This window comes from Sorex araneus, chromosome X (genome assembly GCF_027595985.1).
Source record: "Sorex araneus isolate mSorAra2 chromosome X, mSorAra2.pri, whole genome shotgun sequence".
NCBI lineage: Eukaryota > Metazoa > Chordata > Mammalia > Eulipotyphla > Soricidae > Sorex > Sorex araneus.
Genome location: NC_073313.1, coordinates 218,242,780 through 218,263,693, shown reverse-complemented (window position 1 = coordinate 218,263,693; position 20,914 = coordinate 218,242,780). Strand labels below are relative to the sequence as shown.

General features: G+C 38.0%; 1 pseudogene; it reads left to right on the top strand.

The window, feature by feature from the left end:
* LOC101552509 (Y-box-binding protein 1-like) overlaps positions 1-20,579 on the top strand; it is a 31,595-nt pseudogene extending 11,016 nt beyond the window's left edge.
* The last annotated feature ends 335 nt before the right edge of the window (positions 20,580-20,914 follow it).

Sequence of the window (20,914 nt, the reverse complement as noted above, 5' to 3'; positions counted from 1 at the left end):
CCTTGTTATCCTGAAAACATAAACAAATCATTGTGGGCCAAGGCAACCAACTCCAAGTTCTCTGAGCCAGTATCAAAGCAGCATCTTCCTAAAGGTTTACTTAACAGAAAGGATTCCCAGAACTGCATTACAGACCAATGCAATGTCAGAGAGTTCTCTCAAAATCCTAGCCAGAGATGTAGACTGGGACCCTAACTCAGTGTGGCAACTAAGAGATAAATGGCATTATTAGGCCTAGAGTGGTGGTCCCAGCTAATGTTCTAGCTAAGAGAACTTATAAACCAGTAGACAGTAACATTTCTAGGCTCAGTCTCTGATATCTGTTTCTCCCATTATTTGAATCCTGCTGTCTTGAGTCTCAAAATTTCTCTTCTTTGTAACTTTGAATTTTGAAACTTGTGGCCAATTTACAGTGAGCCTGGATGAATCTGGAGCCACTTGGCACCTGTCACAGCACAGACTCTTATCTGCAATGCAGCTATGCAGTGGTCAGCAGTAACAACCTTGGTTGTAATTAGGGGGAGTTTTTTGTTGTTGTTAGCTTTAAGGAGGTAGATTTCCCAGGGAGCAAAGAGTGCTTTTTTTTTTTTTTTTTTTTTTGGAAAAGGAAGTGGGCCAAAAATATTGGGAACCTAGGCTTTATAATGATGGAATGAGAGACAGAGAACTCTATACTAATATTCTTACACATATTATCTTTGCCAGGTGGAGGAGTATCTTTCTAAGACTTCTGCTTTTTGCTAACTGGAAGGCAGCCAACAGCTTCATCTTTGATGACTTCCCATAGAGAGGTTCATTCTTCCTACTTACGGCTCTAAAATTTATACCTTATTTAACTTCAAACCATGCTAGGAATATATTTCAAGTGAAATACACTCACAGGTCAAAATTTACTTTAGACTAAAATTGTACAATATTCCATTTCTTTTCCATTAACCCTATAATTCCAGATAGACCATACTTAGATTTTTTCTTGGTGGTTTCCCTTTCTGAACTCCTTTCATATAGACATTTCTGTATTACATTTTTAAATATTCACTGATTAAATTTTATTTTTAACTGAATTGCTTATTATGCTATTTGCTTCAGAGAAATCTCTTTGGTTCTTATGCAAATGAAAACAACAATGAGATATCTATGTGTATCTATATGTATATATGAATAAACTTAAAGGCCAATATTCTGAATGAATATTTTTTTCTTCTTCTTTTTTTTTTTTGCTTTTTTGGGTCACACCCGGCAATGCTCAGAGGTTACTCCTGGCTCTGCACTCAGGAATCACCCCTGGTGGTGCTCAGGGGACCATATGGGATGCTGGGAATTGAATCCAGGTCGGCTGCGTGCAAGGCAAACACCCTACCCGCTGTGCTATTGCTCCAGCCCCATCTGAATGAATATTGACACAAAGATACCAAAATATCAGTAAAATAAATCCAACAATCTATAAAAAGGATCATACAATATTGTTAGTGGTATGACTTTAATGGATGTATGGAAGGTATGCAAATAAAGTAATGTAACATACCACATTAATAACTGAAAGAATACAATAACATAACTATTAATTGACACACAAAAAAGCTTAGGTAAGATAAAACATTCATTCATGATAAAATTCCTCTATAAAATATGTATATAACGATTAACTTCAGATATTTGCAACCATTTATGAAAAAGCTAAAGCAACACCATATATTATGACAAAATACCGTAAAGCTTCCAGCTAAAATCAGATTAAAGGCAAGTATGTCCACCTCTGCTATTTATTCAGTATAGTTTTAGAAGTTCTCACCACAGTGATTAGGTAAGGAAAGTAAATCAAAGAGAATGCAATGTAGCACTGTCATCCTGTTGTTCATCGATTTGCTTGAGCGGCCACCAGTAACATCTCCATTGTGAGACTTGTTATTGTATGGGCATATTGAATACTCCACGAGTAGCTTGCTAGGCTTTGCCGTGTGGGCCGATAAGTGCGGTAGCTTGCCAGGATCTCTGGGAGGGATGGAGGAATCGAACCCGGGTCGGCCACATGCAAGGCAAATGCCCTACCCACTGTGTTATCACTCAAGCTTTCTACAAGGAGTTAAATTTTCACAATTTGCACATAGCATGGTGTTATCCATAGAAAACACCAGCGACTCCACAAAAGAAAGAAAGAGAGAAAGAGAGAGAAAGAGACAAAAAAAGAGAGAAAGAAAGGGAGAAAGAGAAAGAAAGAGAGAAAGAGATAGAAAGACAGGAAAGAAAGACAGAAAGAAAGACAGGAAAGAAAGAAAGAAAGAAAGAAAGAAAGAAAGAAAGAAAGAAAGAAAGAAAGAAAGAAAGAAAGAAAGAAAGAAAGAAAGAAAGAAAGAAAGAAAGAAAGAAAGAAAGAAGGAAAGAAGGAAAGGAAGAAGGAAAGGAAGGAAGGAAGGAAGGAAGGAAGGAAGGAAGGAAGGAAGGAAGGAAGGAAGGAAGGAAGGAAGGAAGGAAGGAAGGAAGGAAGGAAGAAAGAAAGAAGAAAGAAGGAAGGAAAGAAAAAGAAAGAAAGAAAGAAAGAAAGAAAGAAAGAAAGAAAGAAAGAAAGAAAGAAAGAAAGAAATGAAGGAAGGAAGAAAGAAAGGAAGAAAGAAAGGAAGAAACAAAGAGAAAGAAAAAAGCAAGGAAGAAAGAAAGAATGAAAGAAAGAAAGAGAAAGAGAGAAAGAAAGAAAGAAAGAAAGAAAGAAAGAAAGAAAGAAAGAAAGAAAGAAGGAGGAAGGAAGGAAGGAAGGAAGGAAGGAAGGAAGGAAGGAAAGAAAGAAAGAAAGAAAGAAAGAAAGAAAGAAAGAAAGAAAGAAAGAAAGAAAGAAAGAAAGAAAGAAAGAAAGAAAGAAAGAAAGAAAGAAGGAAAGAAAGGAGGAAAGGAAGGAAAGAAGGAAGCAGGCAGGCAAGAAAGAAAGAGACAAAGAAAGAAATATCTCACAATTACATTATTGTTTAGGGCAGAATAATAGAAAATATGTATACAAAAAATCTGTGTATTTCTATATGCAAATTTTGAACTCGAAGGAAAAAATGACCCCATTTCAAGTAGTCCAAATCATCAATGATATTTCATACAACATATTTTTAGTTTTCTAATTCAACTAGGTGGAGTCCAAGTGTTTGATTCTGTATGTCAGTGAGGAACTGTTTATTTTTCTTGATATTCATTACCATTACCATTACCATACTGTTGGCCACAATTGAATTCACCCTAATCTTCAAAATAATATTATGTGGGGGCCAGAAAGATTGGACATTGGGTAGGGCACTTCCCTTGCATGTGGAGACTCAGGCTCAATCTCTGGTATCTTACGGTCCTGAACACCACTGGGTGTGACCCAAAAATCTAAAAAGAAATAAAAAAAACACTGTTTGGGAGTCAGAGAGATAATATATTAGGTAGGATGCTTCCCTTACATGAAATCAAGACTGATTGGTCCCCTGCAAAACATATGGTTTCTTAAACCCCAGCTGGAGTGACCCCTGAGGACATAGCCAGGAATAAGGCCTGAGGAACTCCTTGTGTGACCCTCAAACAAAACAAACAAAAAATTAATGTTGTTTGTAGATTTTACTATTTAGGGATTTCTAGTCTTCAGTTAAACATTGGGTTCTGTATGTCAATTGGGCCAATTTTTTTTTTTTTATGATTCAGAATAAACTCTTGTTTTCTACTCAGGGTATATAGACTTGGTGAGAGAACTGTGTCCTAACAGCAGCCTAGGATATATCATAGAACTTAAGATGGATAAGGAAGGGCATAAACCAAACCAGAAAGAGCAAAACATTGCAACAGTGAATTATTAGATTTGAAAAACTGGGGCTTCAGTAACATTTAAGGGCTGAGCAGTGGGAGAATATATTTGAGAGAGAATATAGAAGAGAATGATTTGGAAATGAAGTGTTCATGACATGTAAGTCATTTGCATTTGGTATCTTTGATTATTAAGAGAAAAGTAACACTGAAAAAAATAACTTAGAGTTTAAAATAGGACAATAACTCACTGTAGTTTTGTAACTGAAGGTCTCTTGTTCCCAGGTCCTCTACCATCCTGGGCATACTAAACAGCTGCTTACCTAGGCTAAACGAGAATTGAGACCAAAATTAAAGTTAACAGTTTTGCAAGGAGCAAAACTTTGTAAAAGAAAGGCGTAACTGTTAGGAAGTTAAAATAAAAGCGGAGAAGGACACATCTCTCCTGGTATATCTAATTGGAGAGGGAAAATAAGTTTAAAAAAGAAAAAAACACACATGCACAAAGAAATAAAACAGTGCTAGGAAGGCCTATGATGGAGGTTTATTGGCGGAAAATGATACTGGGTTGTTTCGGTTAGCAAAGGTTCATATGAATACTTTGAAAATAAAAGTGGTTGTGCAGAAATTGATGGGGTTATAGTGCAAGGGAATTGGGGAGAGAGAGCAAGGTGGAAGATAACTAGAGTGAGCTTAAATGGATGGATTGAAATCTATTTGGTTAACATTTAGTTGTCCTATAATGAGTAAGTCAATTAATTATGACTGACTAGAACTCACTGAGATGAATTGGGGATTCATCTCAATGGAGATCAGAAAAATGGAGCCACAAAACCATGGAATGAATTAATTTATTTGGTAATATGCTAACTTCCAGGTCTCTATCCTTAGAGTTACACATGATTTGCGAAAGATAGTGTAGGTTTCCTCTAATGTAACTAAATGATGTGGCAGAGATCACAGGGATGCAGGATAAGATTACTTTTCTATGGTGTTAGGAGGAGACTGCCACCTCAGTTTTACTGCAAACGCTCTAACTTCTTCTATCCTACATCTAATAATTGGGTTGAAGTTTTCTTGCCATCATTTCACATTGTTGCCTCCAGAAATGATGTACAGACCCACTCCCTTTAGTTGGATTTGTAGTGTCCAAACTCTAAGTTGCTTTACAGAGAAATTTTCCATTTTATCCTTGACTATTAAGCTGATGCTGGAACAGAAAACAAAAATAAGCAACCCATGTTCCAGAAAGCCCTTTAAACAAAGAATTTTACACAGTAGAGATCTCACACAATTTTATACTGTGAGAGAAATTGAGAAAGGCTTGGCCTTCACGCACTTAAAATGACCTTTATATGAGTATTTTCCACCATTCATCTAAATGCCATGAGGAAAATGATTGCTGTTTTATGGGTGGTTCAGCTTTTAACAGCTTTGGAATTTGGCTTTGGAAATGAATGCCAGAGAAATCACTTCTGTTAACTACTGAATATTTAAAGATGTTGATTTTCATGGCACTGACATAATAGTTAAAAACAGTGTTTGCTGATCCAACTGCCTCTAGTGACTTATTATAAAATCTTTTTTCACATTATCTTGAACTAATAATATCCACACTTAAAGTAGTCTATAAATTTGCATGCCACTTCCTATTATTTTGTTTTAATTTTTTGCCACTTCCTATTATTAAATATATAATATTTGGTCAAAAGGCACAAAATAATTTACTAATAAAACAAAGTAGATTCATATATTTTTAATATGTGAGATTAATACTAGCTACAAATGTTTAATAACAGAAAATAAAATATAGTTGAGTCATGATATTTTTATTCTCTCAAAAGAACAAGTCCCTGGTAGATGCTAGAATGGGAGAGAGCTTGACATAATTATGCAACTGTGAAATTACTACAAGCTTTGACAGAAATTCCTTTGAGAAATATAACAACTCAATTAATATCAGGGGATCTCATGTGACTTTTATAAGCAGAGAAAAATTGAGAAAAGAAAATCTGCACAAATTAATTTTTGAATTTTATAATTATTAGTTAATGTTTCCACTGAGCTGATGATATAGTGCATATGATAGAACATATATTTATGTAATGTATATGAATTAACCCTAGCACTTTAAAGAACTATTTATGGAAATTAAAGAAGATGACTAGTTAAGATAAAGAGAAATTAAAGAGCAATTAAACTGCCTCTCAAAATGGTGACATCTAATTGCCATTTAAATTATGTGTGATTCAGAGTTTAGATGTTATTAAACTTTGTGTAAAATAACTTCTTCAGTTTTTTGAAAGTTAATACAATTTCCAGGAATGAATTAGACTAACTCATAGCACAAACACTTAAAAAAAATCACAAAATATAAAACTTTGGAGAAAGTACAGGGGTACGGTACTTTCCTTATATATAGCCAGCCCTACTTTGATCCCCAGACTTTTATAAGCCCTTTTCCCACCCAGTGCATTCAAGAATGAACTCTGTACACAGAATTACCAGTAAGTCTTGAGCACTACCAGGACTATCTCTCCCTTGCCCACAATGAAACCCCAAAAACAAAATATGGACAGTAATATTTATATGGTTTTGATATATTTTGCTCGATTTAATAGAATTGTGTGTAGCTGATACTAGTACCAATAGAAATTTATGTGGCTGTATTAATAAATTCACCAGTTTTCTGTATTCAGAAACATTTTATTTGTGATAGATTGTCTTTCTATGGTAAACATAAATGTAGATAAGATATTCACTGTATCACTGTCATCCTGTTGCTCATCGATTTGCTCAAGCGAACACCAGTAACGTCTTCATTATGAGACTTGCTGTTACTGTTTTTGGCACATTGAATATGCTTCAGGTAGCTTGCCAGGCTCTGCCCTATGGGCAAGATACTCTCGGTAGCTAGCCAGGCTTTCCGAGAGGGGAGGAGGAATTGAAATTGGGTCAGCTGCGTGGAAAGCAAACGCCCTACCCGCTAGTTTCTGAGTGTGACTGCCTAGCTACCAGCCTAGATAAGATATTAAATATTAGAATAGTGGAGATATTAGAATAGTGGAATTCCTAGATGAATATGCCCAGGATAACTTTGTCTGTTGATTCTCTCTCTCTTAAAGATAACCTCACATTTAGTAAATTCATTTTTTTGACCAAATTCTCCTCCTTAAGCCTTTTGTTGGTAGTCATCGCCAACACTGGTTTATGTAAACATTTTTCATCTATAAACATGAGATAATAACCCTTGCTATGGAAAATGCTAGTCACTTGATATTAATGTTTAATATCAATTTCATAAATTCTAGTCTTAGTAATGTTGTACTCACTTCAATTCCTTATGCTGATTTGATATATAATTTTTTTTCAGATTATATACTATTGGCATTTGGGGCTGGAAAACTCTTTGCTGTGCACTATAGGATATTTAGCAGTTTGCCATACTTTTATCTTAGATAACATTACACTTCCCAGTGACTGCCAAAACAGTCAACAGCTATTGCAAAATGTCCTTGATAAAGGTGGAGATTGTTTGTTTTTTTTTGGTCACACCTGAAGATGCACAGGGGTTACTCCTGGCTCTGCACTCAGGAATTATCCTTGGTGGTGCTCAGGGGACCATATGGGATGCTGAGAATCGAACCCAGGTCGGCCATGTGCAAGGCAAATGCCTTACCCAGTGTGCTATTGCTCCAGCCCATCAAGGTGGAAGTTGTCTGGGCGGGCACATAATACCTGAATTAGTTTGATGGCCTATGTTATCATTGCTTATTAAGAAAAAGGATTTGAGATACTTTTTCAATTTTTATTTTTATTGCTGTAGACTCATAGGGGCAAGTGGTGAGTTATGTGATACCCTGGCATCGAGATGGGCCTGGCCAAAGTGCCTAATGCTTAACTATATGTTAAGAGTTTGGTCATGGACATGTCATGTCATGATCCAAAAGCAACGACGAGACTAAGACCCTGCTAGGGATAGGAAAGACTAATCTGGCCTGAGCACTGTAGTCTGAGATCAAGATGACTCCAGGAGAGCAGTTCTATAAGCTTAATGCATCTCTTGCTATGTCCATACAAAATGATTGATATTATGAATGCTTATATGTTAGTTGGACAAGGAGAGAAGAAACACACCCATGGGATTCCACTCTTGGGTGGGTGTCCTGCTGAAAGAGAATCTGTCTTAGAAGAAGCATCCCCTGAGGGAAAGAATTTTACCCCTGTTGATTGTGACCACACCTATGTGTAAGCCCCAACTCCTCATGCTGGGGGATTTAAGTTGGCTGTAAGAGAGGGTTCTGGAAAGAAGCAGATAGAGAGGAGATTGGAATAAACTACAATTGAGACCAACCAGCTTGGCTTCATTCCTTCCTTTGCCTGCCTCATCATTGCCATCAACCTCCCCTGGGTGGGGAAGCGGCTGGAGACTACTGAATGCAGGTGGTGGGAGAGACAGTGCCTGTCCTGGATGTCCCCCTCCCATTCTTTTTTGTTTTTACACAAGAGAGGATAAGAGGGAGAGAGAAGAGAGAGAGGTAGAGGGGGAGGGAGAGGGGAGGGAGAGGGAGAGGGAGAGGGAGAGAGGGAGAGAGAGGGAGGGAGGGAGAGAGAGGGAGGGAGGGAGAGAGTAAGAGGAAAAGAGAAGGAGATGGAGAGTGAGGGAGAGAGGGGGAAAGGGAGAGGGAGAGAGTGAGGGAGAGGGAGAGAGGGAGCAGGAGAGATAAATGAAGGGAGGGAGAGAGGAAGGGAGTAAAAGGGGGAGAGAGGGATGGGGAGGGAGGGGGAAAGAGGTAGAGATAGAAGAAGGGAGGGAGTAAAGGAGACGGAGGGAGGGGGAGGGAAGGAGGGATAAAGAGGGAGGGAGAGGCAGGGGGAGAGAGGGAGGCGGAGAGAGGGAGGGAGTGAAAGGGGGAGAGAGGGAGATAGACCTACACATCGGCCTCCCTTCCCAGTACAGCACGGGTGCCTGTACCTCGTGGGCAGGGGCTGGCCATCAGCCACTCGCTGTCGTCGTCTGTCCCCTTACTGCCCAGGTCTGTGGTGCTCACGGTGACCATGGATCTGATCTCTTTCTGAGCCACCTTCATTTGGTCATAGAGAACTTTGAAAATTTTTTCTATTTTTGCTCGTGCAGCTGCTGATAGAAAGAATACTGCGTCTGCGTGTTCCTGTCGTCCCACAGTGCGATGCCCAGGAGGATGGCCTCTGAGAAGATGCGGTCATTCTTGGTGCTCACGATGACTTCGATTACCAGATCTGAGGCCCCTTCCCTGTCCAGCAGGCACTCACCGCTTGCCCTGGGTCCGTCCCGTCCCTCATCGGAACCCTGCTTTTGGGGTGCTAGGAAGTAAGGGCAGCTGAGGCTTAAGTCGAGAAAGCAGATGTCCAGGAGTGAATAATATTCGAAGCCAATTAAATCTCATGTTACCAAAGCATATTAACAACCGTCTTTCTTTGTCCATACAGAAAGGACATTGCTCTAAAGTAAACTATTCAAAAGACATAAGGAGAGGAGAAAGGCAATATTAACTTACAATACAAGTTCACTGTCCTAGCAAGGTCTGGCCTTACAAATTAACGGAGTCTGATTTAGAGCTCCCAGAGGCCGAAGACCACCGGAACCTAGCTACAGCCATGCTGGTGGCCCTTCTCCACATGTTCGGACAGGCCTCATGCATGAAGGTACTGGCAGAGGAACCCAGGTGTGTGTAATCCCATCAACGGCCAACATCCAGAGAGAGACTTGAAAGCAAGCTCCCAGAAGCGATATCTTTAGCCTACTTCTTCCTCTGGGAGAAACTGGCAATCTTCTGAGAGTTTCCTGCCCACATGGGACAGCCCTGCAAGCATCCCATGATGTATTCATATGCAAAATCCAGTAACAAGCTGGATCTCAATCCCCTGACAACATCGTTAGGAGGGCCGAGTCTAGATAGACTTCTAAGATCTGAGGCAAAGGACAAAATGAGATGTTACTGAGCCCGCCAGAGAAATCAATGATTAATAGAATTTCATGATTCGTGATAGACTTATAGTTATCATCTGTCAACTGTCACTGTAACAGTCACTGTCATCACTGTCATCCCATTGCTCATCAATTTGCTCTAGTAGGCACCAGTAATGTTCCCATAGTAAGAATTGTTGTTACTGTTTTTGGCATATCACATATGCCACAGGTAGCTTGCCAGGCTCCACCATGTGTGTGAGATACTCTTGGTAGCTTGTCAGGCTCTCCAAGGGGGACTGAGGAATCAAACCCAGCTTGGCCGCATGCAAGGCAAATACCCTACTCTCTGTACTAATCCCTTCAGCTCTGATAGTTGTCATACAAAATATAAATATTGTTGTCCTTTTATAAGAAATATTTTGTTTTAGCACAGAAATTATCCTATGCTTTTATTAAGAAATTTGCCAGCCTATAATTGTTTATAACTTAAAGATGTTTGATTCTCTGCATTATCAATATAGTACAGTGGGTAGGAGTCTTGCATTACATGTAGCTGACATTTGTTCAATCCCTGGAAACTCCTAAAGTCTATGAGCATCTCTGATTCCTGAGCACAGATGCAGGAGTAAACCGTGAGCACAGGCAGATGTGGCTCCCAAATCAATCACTGTATCACTGTCATCCCATTGATCATAGATTTGCTCGAGTGGGCCCAGTAATGTTTCCATTCATCCTAGCCCTGAGATTTTAGCAGCCTCTCTTCACTCATCCTTCCCAATGGTGCCACATTAGAGGCTCTTCAGGGTCAGGGGAATGAGACCCATCATTGTTACTATATTTGACATATGAATACGTCATGGATAGCTTGCCAGGTTTTCCCCGTGTGGGCAGTAAACTCTCGGTAGCTTGGCAGGCTCTCCAAGATGGAGAACTAGGCTATCAGAAGTTGTGCAGCCACATTGCATCCAGAAGCTTGGCTTTATAGTCTCTGCATGTTGGCCATTGATGGTATTACACAGTGCCAGGGCAGGGGGCAGTTTCTGGGTATGACTGCCTAGCTACTGGAATATGGGGGATCTGGGTGGAAGAGGCCCAGTCCCGATCTGAGCAGCTTTGACCATCTCGGTCCCGGGTCCCGCACATCTGGGTTCCTCTTCCAGTTCCTTCATGCATGAGTCTTGTCTGAACACATGAAGAGTGGCCTTGAGCATGGCTGTGGCTGGGTTCTGGATGTCTTCAACTGCCCCCCAGATCAATAATAATTAAAAAAAAATTGTCAATTCACATATTGATTTCTAGAGAACTCCGAAAGTGTGTGTAAGGAGTCCTAGTTATGGTGGATTTATGGGGGGAGGCAGGTGGGGGCCAAAAGTAGGAATATTTTAGATATCAGTTAATACCACATACAATTTTGAAGAGGAAATTGTTAAAGGTAAATTGGGTTGTGGAAAACTCAGACTTAGTAAAGAAGCAAAGCCAGTGAAACTATTATAAGACGTTGGTCACCACTCTGGAATGTGGTGTCAATAATCTTTGAGTATTCTTTGAAGAGCTTGTGGAAGATCCCTGCAAATTTTCTCACAAAAATTTAAATATTGAGTATTATTCCAGTGACAGCATCACCGAAGGCCATCTGCAGAGGTGTTAACTCTATACACCATTGTTTCTTCCCCATATCCCTTGCACCAACCTGTGCCTATTTTCTACAGATATAATAAGTTAGCACCAAAGAATTTTGGCACAAAATTCACTAAAAAAGTCAAAGTGAAAAAATGACAGAAATAAGTGAAAAATAGTCTGAGAAGATACAGAGAAGTCAGTCACTGCCTCTTCTCCAAATACACTATGACGTAATCATCTGAATAGATCACATTTATGCTTGTCTTCTCAAAAAAAAAAGATGAAAACATTTATTTCTTATGTTTAGTCAACTTTCCCTTATGAACTGTATGCCATTTTTATCGATTTAAAACAAGTTATTAATTATCTTTTAGCTGTGATTTTCCCTCTTGTTTTCACTTTGCTCTCCACCAGTTTGCTAATTTGTCTTCTGTTAAAGAATGTTCCACATTTTTCTGACTAGATTCTTAATTCTACGTTTTCACTGAAAATGAATCATCATCATATATATTTATGGTTAGTTCAGGGGGCCCACCTACTCACATCATCTGAAATATTTAACCTACATGATATATGTTACTTGTTTCTTAGTGTCTGTGAAACTCACTTCATCTAACTCTTACATGCTTCTAGTTCATTCCTTTCCACTTCCCTTTGCCCCTTCGAAACTCCCAGACCACTTTCTTATGTAAGCTCTTAGTTCTTAAATGTCTCTGTCTCTAAATCCATACACTTTCCTTAATGATCCCTCTACTGTTGTTATGTCAAATGTTAAGTGTATGGATAAACCTTTCTGCTAAAAAACTTGCTGAGTAGGAAACTTCACTGAGTTGTCTACAAGGAATTTCAAATTTTACTTGCCAACATAAAATGCCTGAAACTCCTCTTACTATCTTTTTTCTCCATTAGTAACTCTAGTTGTAGTCTCCTTAAGGAGGAATTAAAAAGAACATTTATTTTAATTATTCTTTGTTCTTGTGCTCACTTCTACAACATTGACAGATTAATTAATCTTAAATTCAAGGTAAGTATATGACCCATGATCAAGATACTCATTGCAACTAATTTGCCACAATTCAATGCAATTTATTCTAGAATATTTGGATAGTCCAATAACTACTTTATATCTGGTCATATGCAGTGTAGTTTCAACACTGAAGCCATAATGATTCTGTTAAGTCAAATTACTGCGTGTCACTTATTTTTAAAAAAACTTTTCTAGAAATAAGAACTAAATGATCTAATATTCCATCTCATAAAATACCCTGACCTAAATTTCTATAACAATCTGTCCCTATTATTTCTAGTAAAGACATTTATTTCCTTGCTCTTTCTCAGCCTGAACATGACTCTGCCATAATATTTTGTCGTTTAGTCGTCTATCTTGAATAAGTGCCCCTTCTCCCCGCCAAGCCATTATATTTATAGGGCACACTTTATCACTTTCTTGAGGTCAATACTTCAGTATCACTCTTTCAATATGTCATTTTTGGCCGTTTAATGTATTATTTTTCTTGAACAATAAATAAGATATGCTGTCTATATTTTATTCAAATATTTTAAGCATCAAAATTTATACTGTTAATAATTGAATTTTATACATACAATAATAAAAAACACACTTTCCATCAGAACATCCTCCACCCCTGCAGGTCCCATCATTCCATCTACCACAAATTCAGAGCTGTAGAACAGTTATACTCTATTTACTGTGGCCATTGTCATTCCAGTAACTGAAATTAACAACATTCTATTATTATATTCCATTATAACATGTAGTTTTAAGTTTCTGAAACTTTATGTATCAAACCATTGACAAACCATCCTATCCTTTTTTTTGCTTTATTTTTTTTTCCTTACAGTGTGGACTGGAGCAATAGCACAGCGGATAGGTGTTTTCCTAGCACGTAACTGACCCAGGTTTGATTCTTCCATCCCTCTCCAGAGCCTGGCAAACTATGGAGAGTATCCTGCCCCCAAGGCAGAACCTGGCAAGCTTTCCATTGCCTTTGGATATGCCAAAAAGAGCAACAAGTCTCACAATGGAGATGTTACTGGTGCCCACTGGAGCAAATATATTAACAATGGAAGAGATGGTGCTACAGTGCTACATTTTTTACATTCCTTACAATAAGCAACACAATGTTTATAGTTACTGTTTGTCACTAAAATGTGAAATCCACAAAACAAAAACTATGGATTTTTGTTTATTGCTGTCAAGTCTGTGACACTCGTGCCTAGATAAAATTTGGCGCATTTTAACATAGCATGCACATACAACCTAAATGAACTTGTGAAGAGTGCATAAAAGTAGAGAGTATAAATGAATTTCTGATCATAGTGGTGTAAAACTGTTCTCATTTAAAAAAAATTCTCCTAATACCAATGGTTCATTTTCCATATTGCTTACATATTTTCCATACTTTTCCAATTTTTCCATGCAGTAGACATTTTTAAAAATATATAGATATTAGAAAGGACAGAGAATAATAAGATAAATGCTTTCTACATAATTGATAGTATCTTTTGTGTTATTGTATCTTCACTTAAGTTTATAAGAAAAGCATAGACAGTCATTTAAATTTTTTCAAAATCAGGAACAATTAAATGAAGAAAAAATTTGTAACACTAAATAAATTAATGTATTTGTCAATGATGGAAGAACTAGAACTTTTGAATGTTTTAAAGTTTTTAGTTTTCTCAAACCCATTTTTGTTTATGTATTAACTGGTCTGATATTTGTGTTAGTTTGAATCCTTAGAGAAGGAGCACAAAAACTGGATGAAAAGTACAAATCATTAGGATCAAAACTTGTGAGAGAAATGTGATAAAGGACTCTGAGTGAACCTTGACCACCACACATATATACCAACACATAAACAGTGAAGGAACAAGTGAAAGGAGAAAGATTGGGGCATCGATGTGGAGGTTTGTGTCTTAGAGTCAGTACAATTCTATGGAATTAATACCAAGGGTATAGAACAGTTACTTTATTAGTAAGTGATGCATCTTTCAAGAATAGACTTTAGCATTCCTGGCCATACTTTGTCTTTAGTTAAGAGCAATCTCTTCAATTTGTGACTTCAGCAGAAATGCAGTTTAGAATTACAAAGAATAGCACTGGGGCCATTTGCAATTACACTTCTGGCAGTTACTCAGAGATCACTAAGGTACATTTTTTTTTTATGACCACAAAATATTGGTTTTCTATTACACTGTACTTTGCTTTTGAAAAATCAATAAATTTATCCAAATGTCTTTATAACTATTTTGCTTTTGTTTTTCTATATATTTGGCTTAACATCTTATAATTGATAGTGAAACTTGTCACATTAGGTTACTCTAGATAGATCAAAGATTTCTGTTTTGAACAAAAAGTAAAATAATATGTGGTGTCCCTCCCACTGATCATCCAAAAAGAGTTCTGTATTTTTTTCATGGGTTTCTTACCCATTTCATTCGTCTGTTGAGTCTCAAAGAATAAATGAGAACTGTTTCTGTGCCTTCTGGGAGCTGAGTATGTGTCTAGCCTTGGCAGTACAATCCACTTTCTGACCACAAGACCCCACTGTTACATGGATAATTTTGCTTCTGTGCTGTTCCTTTGCACATCTCACAATGGGAAAGTCCTATCAGCCCAATTACATGAAACTTGAGGCACTCACATATCAAGTAACTCACCATTCAAGGCTCCTTTTTGTTCCCAGGTAAAACTTAGATATTTTAAGCCTTTAATAAGCTTTTTTTTTCCCTCCACTCCTACAATGGAAAGCAGTCTACTGTCAAGGAATGAGCGTCACTTAGTTTCCATTCCACCACTTGCTATCAAGTCCACCTCTCTCTTGACTCTTCTATACATAAACGAAGCTAAGCTTTGGTACCTCAATAACTTGCTGTTTATGAATAATTAGCCTTATTATGGAGTGCTTTCTCATATGTATACAGTGAACTGTGTGCAAGGAAAATACCCCGCCTGCTGTACTATCTCTTTAGCTCAAAGTTAAATATTTTAATATATGCATAGTATTATGTTTTGGAACTCACACATAGGGAGAGATTAAATGACCATCTTTAAAAAAGTTTATTATATTCTCAATTAAAGGATACAGCAATGCACATGACACAGAAAGAGCAACACAAGGAAGAATTTGTTCAGTTTTACACGAACAGAACAGTAGAAATCAATATACTTCCTATTAAAAGGTATCTCCTTACTTTCTGCTAACAGAAGGCCCACAATTATTTGGTCTCACAGATATCTCTTGATCTCAGAAACAGAAAGCTTTTAGCATGATATGAAAGAGTCACTCAGGGACTCTCTCTCCTGGGGCACCAACGGACGAAGGGTACATAGGTGAAGCAATTCTGCTTAAGAAGTTATAAGGAGAAATCCACTAGATACTACTAAGGCTACACTCTTCAAACGAATGGTAACACTCCATGATTAACAAGGCATCTCCCACTTCATCTTCATTCTCTATACACAAGAGAGAAACAGCAAGAAAGATGTGGTGACATGTGTACAGAGTTGCTATAAAGTATTATAGATGGGGAAATATAAAAATAAAATATTATTTTGAAACTCATATTTTTTGTTCAATATCTGTTTTGACCTTCAGTTGCTGCATTTTTACATATTCATAGGGAATAAAACTATTGTACAGCTGCTTATGCCCATGTATGATTATTTCCCCAGAATTTTGTTGGCTCCATCCCTCTACTTCAGAACTTAAATATATAATACATTTCTCCTTCCTGCTTCTCTCCCTTTGAATGGGGTAATTTTCTAGATTGTATTGACGAAGTTTTTGTATTCATGAACAATGAATGAATAGAAATAATGACACTTAAGGTATGAAAATATAGACTGCAAACTCAGAATATTACAATATAGTAAGTACCATTATAAATTTACATTTCTCTGAAGAAGATTTGGTTTCCTTATATTATTAATATTAAATATATTTTAACAATATACAAATCTCTAATAAACCCATGATTATAACACACAAATTGACCCAACCTCATCATATTTATGAACTTTGCTCTTTTTACAAAATACTTGTTTATTATAAATAAGTATTATTTAAAGGTATATGTAAATAGGTATTTATTTCTTTTTTCTTATTTAAAAATAAGTATTTGACTATTTTATATTTAACCAAGTATTTCTTTTAATTTTTCTTTTTTTTTTTTTTTTTGCTTCTTGGGTCACACCTGGTGATGCACAGGGCTTACTCCTGGCTCTGCACTCAGGAACCACTCCTGGCGGTGCTCAGGGGACCATATGGGATGCTGGGAATTGAACCCGGGTCAACCATGTGCAAGGCAAACGCCCTAACTGCTGTGTTATTACTCCAGCCCAAGTATTTCTTTTTAAATAAATGATTAAAATAATACTATCTACCCCTTATAGACTCTCACTTGAAACACTGACCTTCTTTGATTCTAGGCAGATTCAAGCATAATTCTCATTAATTGGTAAAAAAAATCTTAGATTAAGATAGCATGGTTCATTTAATTAATTATAGTCTGATTGTAAAGAATATTTATAGTTCACAGTTCACTTTGTTGCATCAGAACAGTTACGTTAGAAGATATCTTCCAGAATAGTCACTTAATTATGTTGATAAAGAGCTGTCTTACTAAATTCTGTATTTACAATAGGAATATGAGAATGAATGAATGCCTATAAAACTATGTGAATATGCATGTATATACATGTATACACATATATTATGCATATTAGGGAATTATTGAGGAAATGACATAATTATTGACATAATCCTGTTCTATCAATCTGAAAATGTATTCCTCATGTCAATAGGCTTGGTAAAGTCTTCTAATTCCAAAAACAAAAGCAAAATGTGGCATGAACTGCTGAACTGATTCTTCTTGAAAGAACACTTACATGTGGCAAACAGGCACATGAAAAGTATTTTATCTTCTTTGGATAGGGAAAACGCAAATCAAAACAACAATGATATATTAATCCATTTCTGTGAGAATGGCCTACATGTGAAAGGTCAGAGACTGTCAATGTTAGAAATATGTAGCAAAAAATGTAATCAACTTTGACTATTGGTTTCATTGTTCAGCCTCTATGGAAAACATTCTAGATACCTCTTAAAAATTGAAAATGGATCTATCTTACTAGCTGTCAACTTTATTCCTTTAGTATCTATCTCAATAGCACAATCCTCCCTCACACACACATAGACACACACATACAAAATAAATTTTAAAAGATAGTTGCACATATTTTTTCATTGCCACACTATTTACATAAATACTCTAATTTTCTTAAAACTGTCAAAGTCATCCCGTTGCTCATCGATTTGCTCAAGAAGGCACCAGTAATGTTTCATTCTGAGACTTATTGTTACTGTTTTTAGCATATTGAATATGCCATGGGTAGCTTGCCAGGCTCTGCCTTCCGGGTGCGATACTCTTGGTAGCTTGCCATGCTCTCTAAGAGGGGCAGAGAAATCGAACCTGGGTCAGCCGTGTGCAAACCAAATGCCCTACTGCTATGCTATCGCTCCAGCCCTTATATAATACTACTGTTAGGACTGGAGCAATAGCACAGAGGGTAGGGCGTTTGCCTTGCACACAGCTGACCCAGGTTCGATTCCTTTGTCCCTCTTGGAGAGCCCAGCAAGCTACCAAGAATATCCCACCCGCACTGCAGAGCCTGGCAAGCTACCTGTGGTATATTCAATATGCCAAAAACAGTAATATCAAGTCTCCCAATGGAGATGTTTCTGGTACCCGCTCGAGCAAATCAATGAACAATGGGATGACAGTGCTACAGTGCAATATTGTTATTTGGATTGTTTTCAGATCTTGTTTATTGTTTCTTGGTTATTGTTTCTAACCATGCTACAACATGGTTAGAGTTAGAGGGCCTCTTGTCAAATGAAATAAATTAGTAAAAAGACATGAAATGACCTCAGTCATAGTTGTTATACTAAGAAACAAGGCTTTTGGGACCAAGCAATGGTGTAGCAAGTGGAGTGTTTGACTTGCGCATGGTTGACCAATCCCATTCTGGCATCCCAGATGATTCTTAGAGCCTGCCAGCAGTGATTCCTGAGTGTAGAATCAGGAGTAACCTCTGGGCACAACTGGGAGTGACCCCAAAACAAAACAAAACAAAAAAAGAGAAACAAGCCTATGAATAGATAATGATGAATGAAAACAAATCATAATAGAACTGAGGCTTCTATCAGGAACTTGACTGGGGAAGGGGGAATGTGAGGACAAACAAAGGATGTAGGGACAGCAGTGGAGAGAGAGAAATTGGAACTTTAGTGATGGATGCTGTACAGTATCATTGGATGTTTAAATATTAATACTATTCTAAGCAATAATACTATTGCTTCAACTGTAATTAAAAATTAAAATAATATTCTAGTAATATTTCAATGTTTATCATCTATTTTGAGACTTTTCTGAAAGTCGATTTACTCTAATCATGTTAAATTGTTTAATTTATGTTTATACAGATAAGAGAACTATTTCTGCCTCCATGTTTTTGTTGTTTATAAATTCTTTTTAAATTTTATGTAATATTTTGGTGTTTAAAAGTACTACTTGTTAAACTTAAATTTTAAGAATCTGAGCGATAGCACAGCAGGTAGGGCATTCGCCTTCCACGCGGCTGACCCAGGTTCGATTCCTCCGCCCCTCTCGGAGAGCCCGGCAAGCTACCAAGAGTATCCAGTCTGCATGACAGAGGCTAGCAAGCTACCTGTTTTCGATATGCCAAAAACAATAACAAGTCTCACAATGGAGACATTACTGGTGCCCACTCGAGCAAATCAATGAGTGACAGGATGATAGTGACAGTGAATAGTATATTGTTTTATTTGGTATGCAAGAAAGAGGTGATATTTATATTTAGTATAAGAGATAATTATTTTTAGTATAATTAAAATATTTTAATCTAAAATATTTTCATAATAAAATACAATTTAACTTACCTAATAATTAAAATAATATGAAACCTATAATAAACCTTTACCCTTTGTGAAGATTGTGGATTTTATAATTTTGAGTCAATGACTTTAAGAACATATACTAGCTCCATTAGTTTTCGGGAGTGGAGGGCCTACCCCAAAGAGCCCCGAGCAGCCCCGCTCTAGCTGCCAGCCTTGTTACCATCACACTCTGGGAGGAGTCCAAACTGCCCTGACACCAAACAATGTCATCGCAACAAAAGTTTGGGGAACAGTAAAATGGTTCAATGTAAGGAACGGATATGGTTTCATCAACAGGAATGACATCAAGGAAGATGTATTTGTACACCAGACTGCCATAGCACTGTAGCACTGTAGTCCAGTTATTCATCCATTTGCTCCAGCGGGCACCAATAATGTCTCCATTGCAAGGCGTGTTACTGTTTTTTGGCATGTCAAATACACCATGGGTAGCTTGCCAGGCTCTGCTGTGGGGGCTGGATACTCTTGGTAGCTTGCTGGGTTGGCCCGTTCAAGGCAAATGCTCTACCCACTATGCTATCACTCCACCAGACTGCCATAAGGAAGAGTAACTCCAGTAAGTTCCTTCACAGTGTAGGAAATGGAGAGACCGTGGAGTGTGATGTTGTTGAAGGAGACAAGGGTGCGGACGCAGCAAATGTTACAGGTTCTGGTGGAGTTCCAGCGCAAGGCAGTAAACACGCAGGAGATTGGAACCACTATAGGCACTACCCACGTTGCAGGGGTCCTCCAAGCAATTGCCAGCAGAATTATGAGAATAGTGAGAGTGGGGAAAAGAATGAGGGATCAGAGTGTGGTCCCGAAGGCCAGGCCCAACAACTCTGGCCCTACCGCAGGCCATGGTTCCCACCTTACTACATTGTGGAGACCCTCTGGGCATTGACCCCTGTATTCCAACCCTCCTGTGCAGGGAGAAGTGATGGAGGGTGCTGACAACCAGGATGCAGGAAAGCAAGGCAGACCAGTGAGGCAGAACATACATGGAGGCAAAACATGTATGAACCATGATTCCACAGGGGGCGTCCTCGCCAAAGACAACCTAAAGAGGATGGCAATGAAGAAGATAAGGAAAATCAAGTAGATGAGACCCAGGATCAGTAGCCACCTCAATGTCAGTACCGCCGCAACTTCAATGACAGTCACAGATGCCCAGAAAACCCTAAACCACAGATGGCAGAGACAAATGCAGCTGATCCACCAGCTGAGAATTCTCCACTCCTGAGGCTGAGCAGGGAAGAGCTGAGTAAATGCCGGTTTACCATCATCTGGTTTAGTCATCCAATAAGAAGTAATGGATATGAAATTCCAGCAATAAGAAATGAACAAAAGATTGGAGCTGAAGACCTCAAGTGCCTGCTCTCTGCCTGTTGACCTGATAACCAGAACTATCTGTATTATCTATGCAGCATGGGGTTTGTATTATTTTTACAAAATAGAAACTTTTACCTAAAGACATCTCTTTCCGGTAATGACAAATGTGTTTTTATTTTATTTTTTATTTTTATTTTTTTGTTTTTTGGGTCACACCCGGCAACGCACAGGGGTTACTCCTGGCTCATGCACTCAGGAATTACTCCTGGCG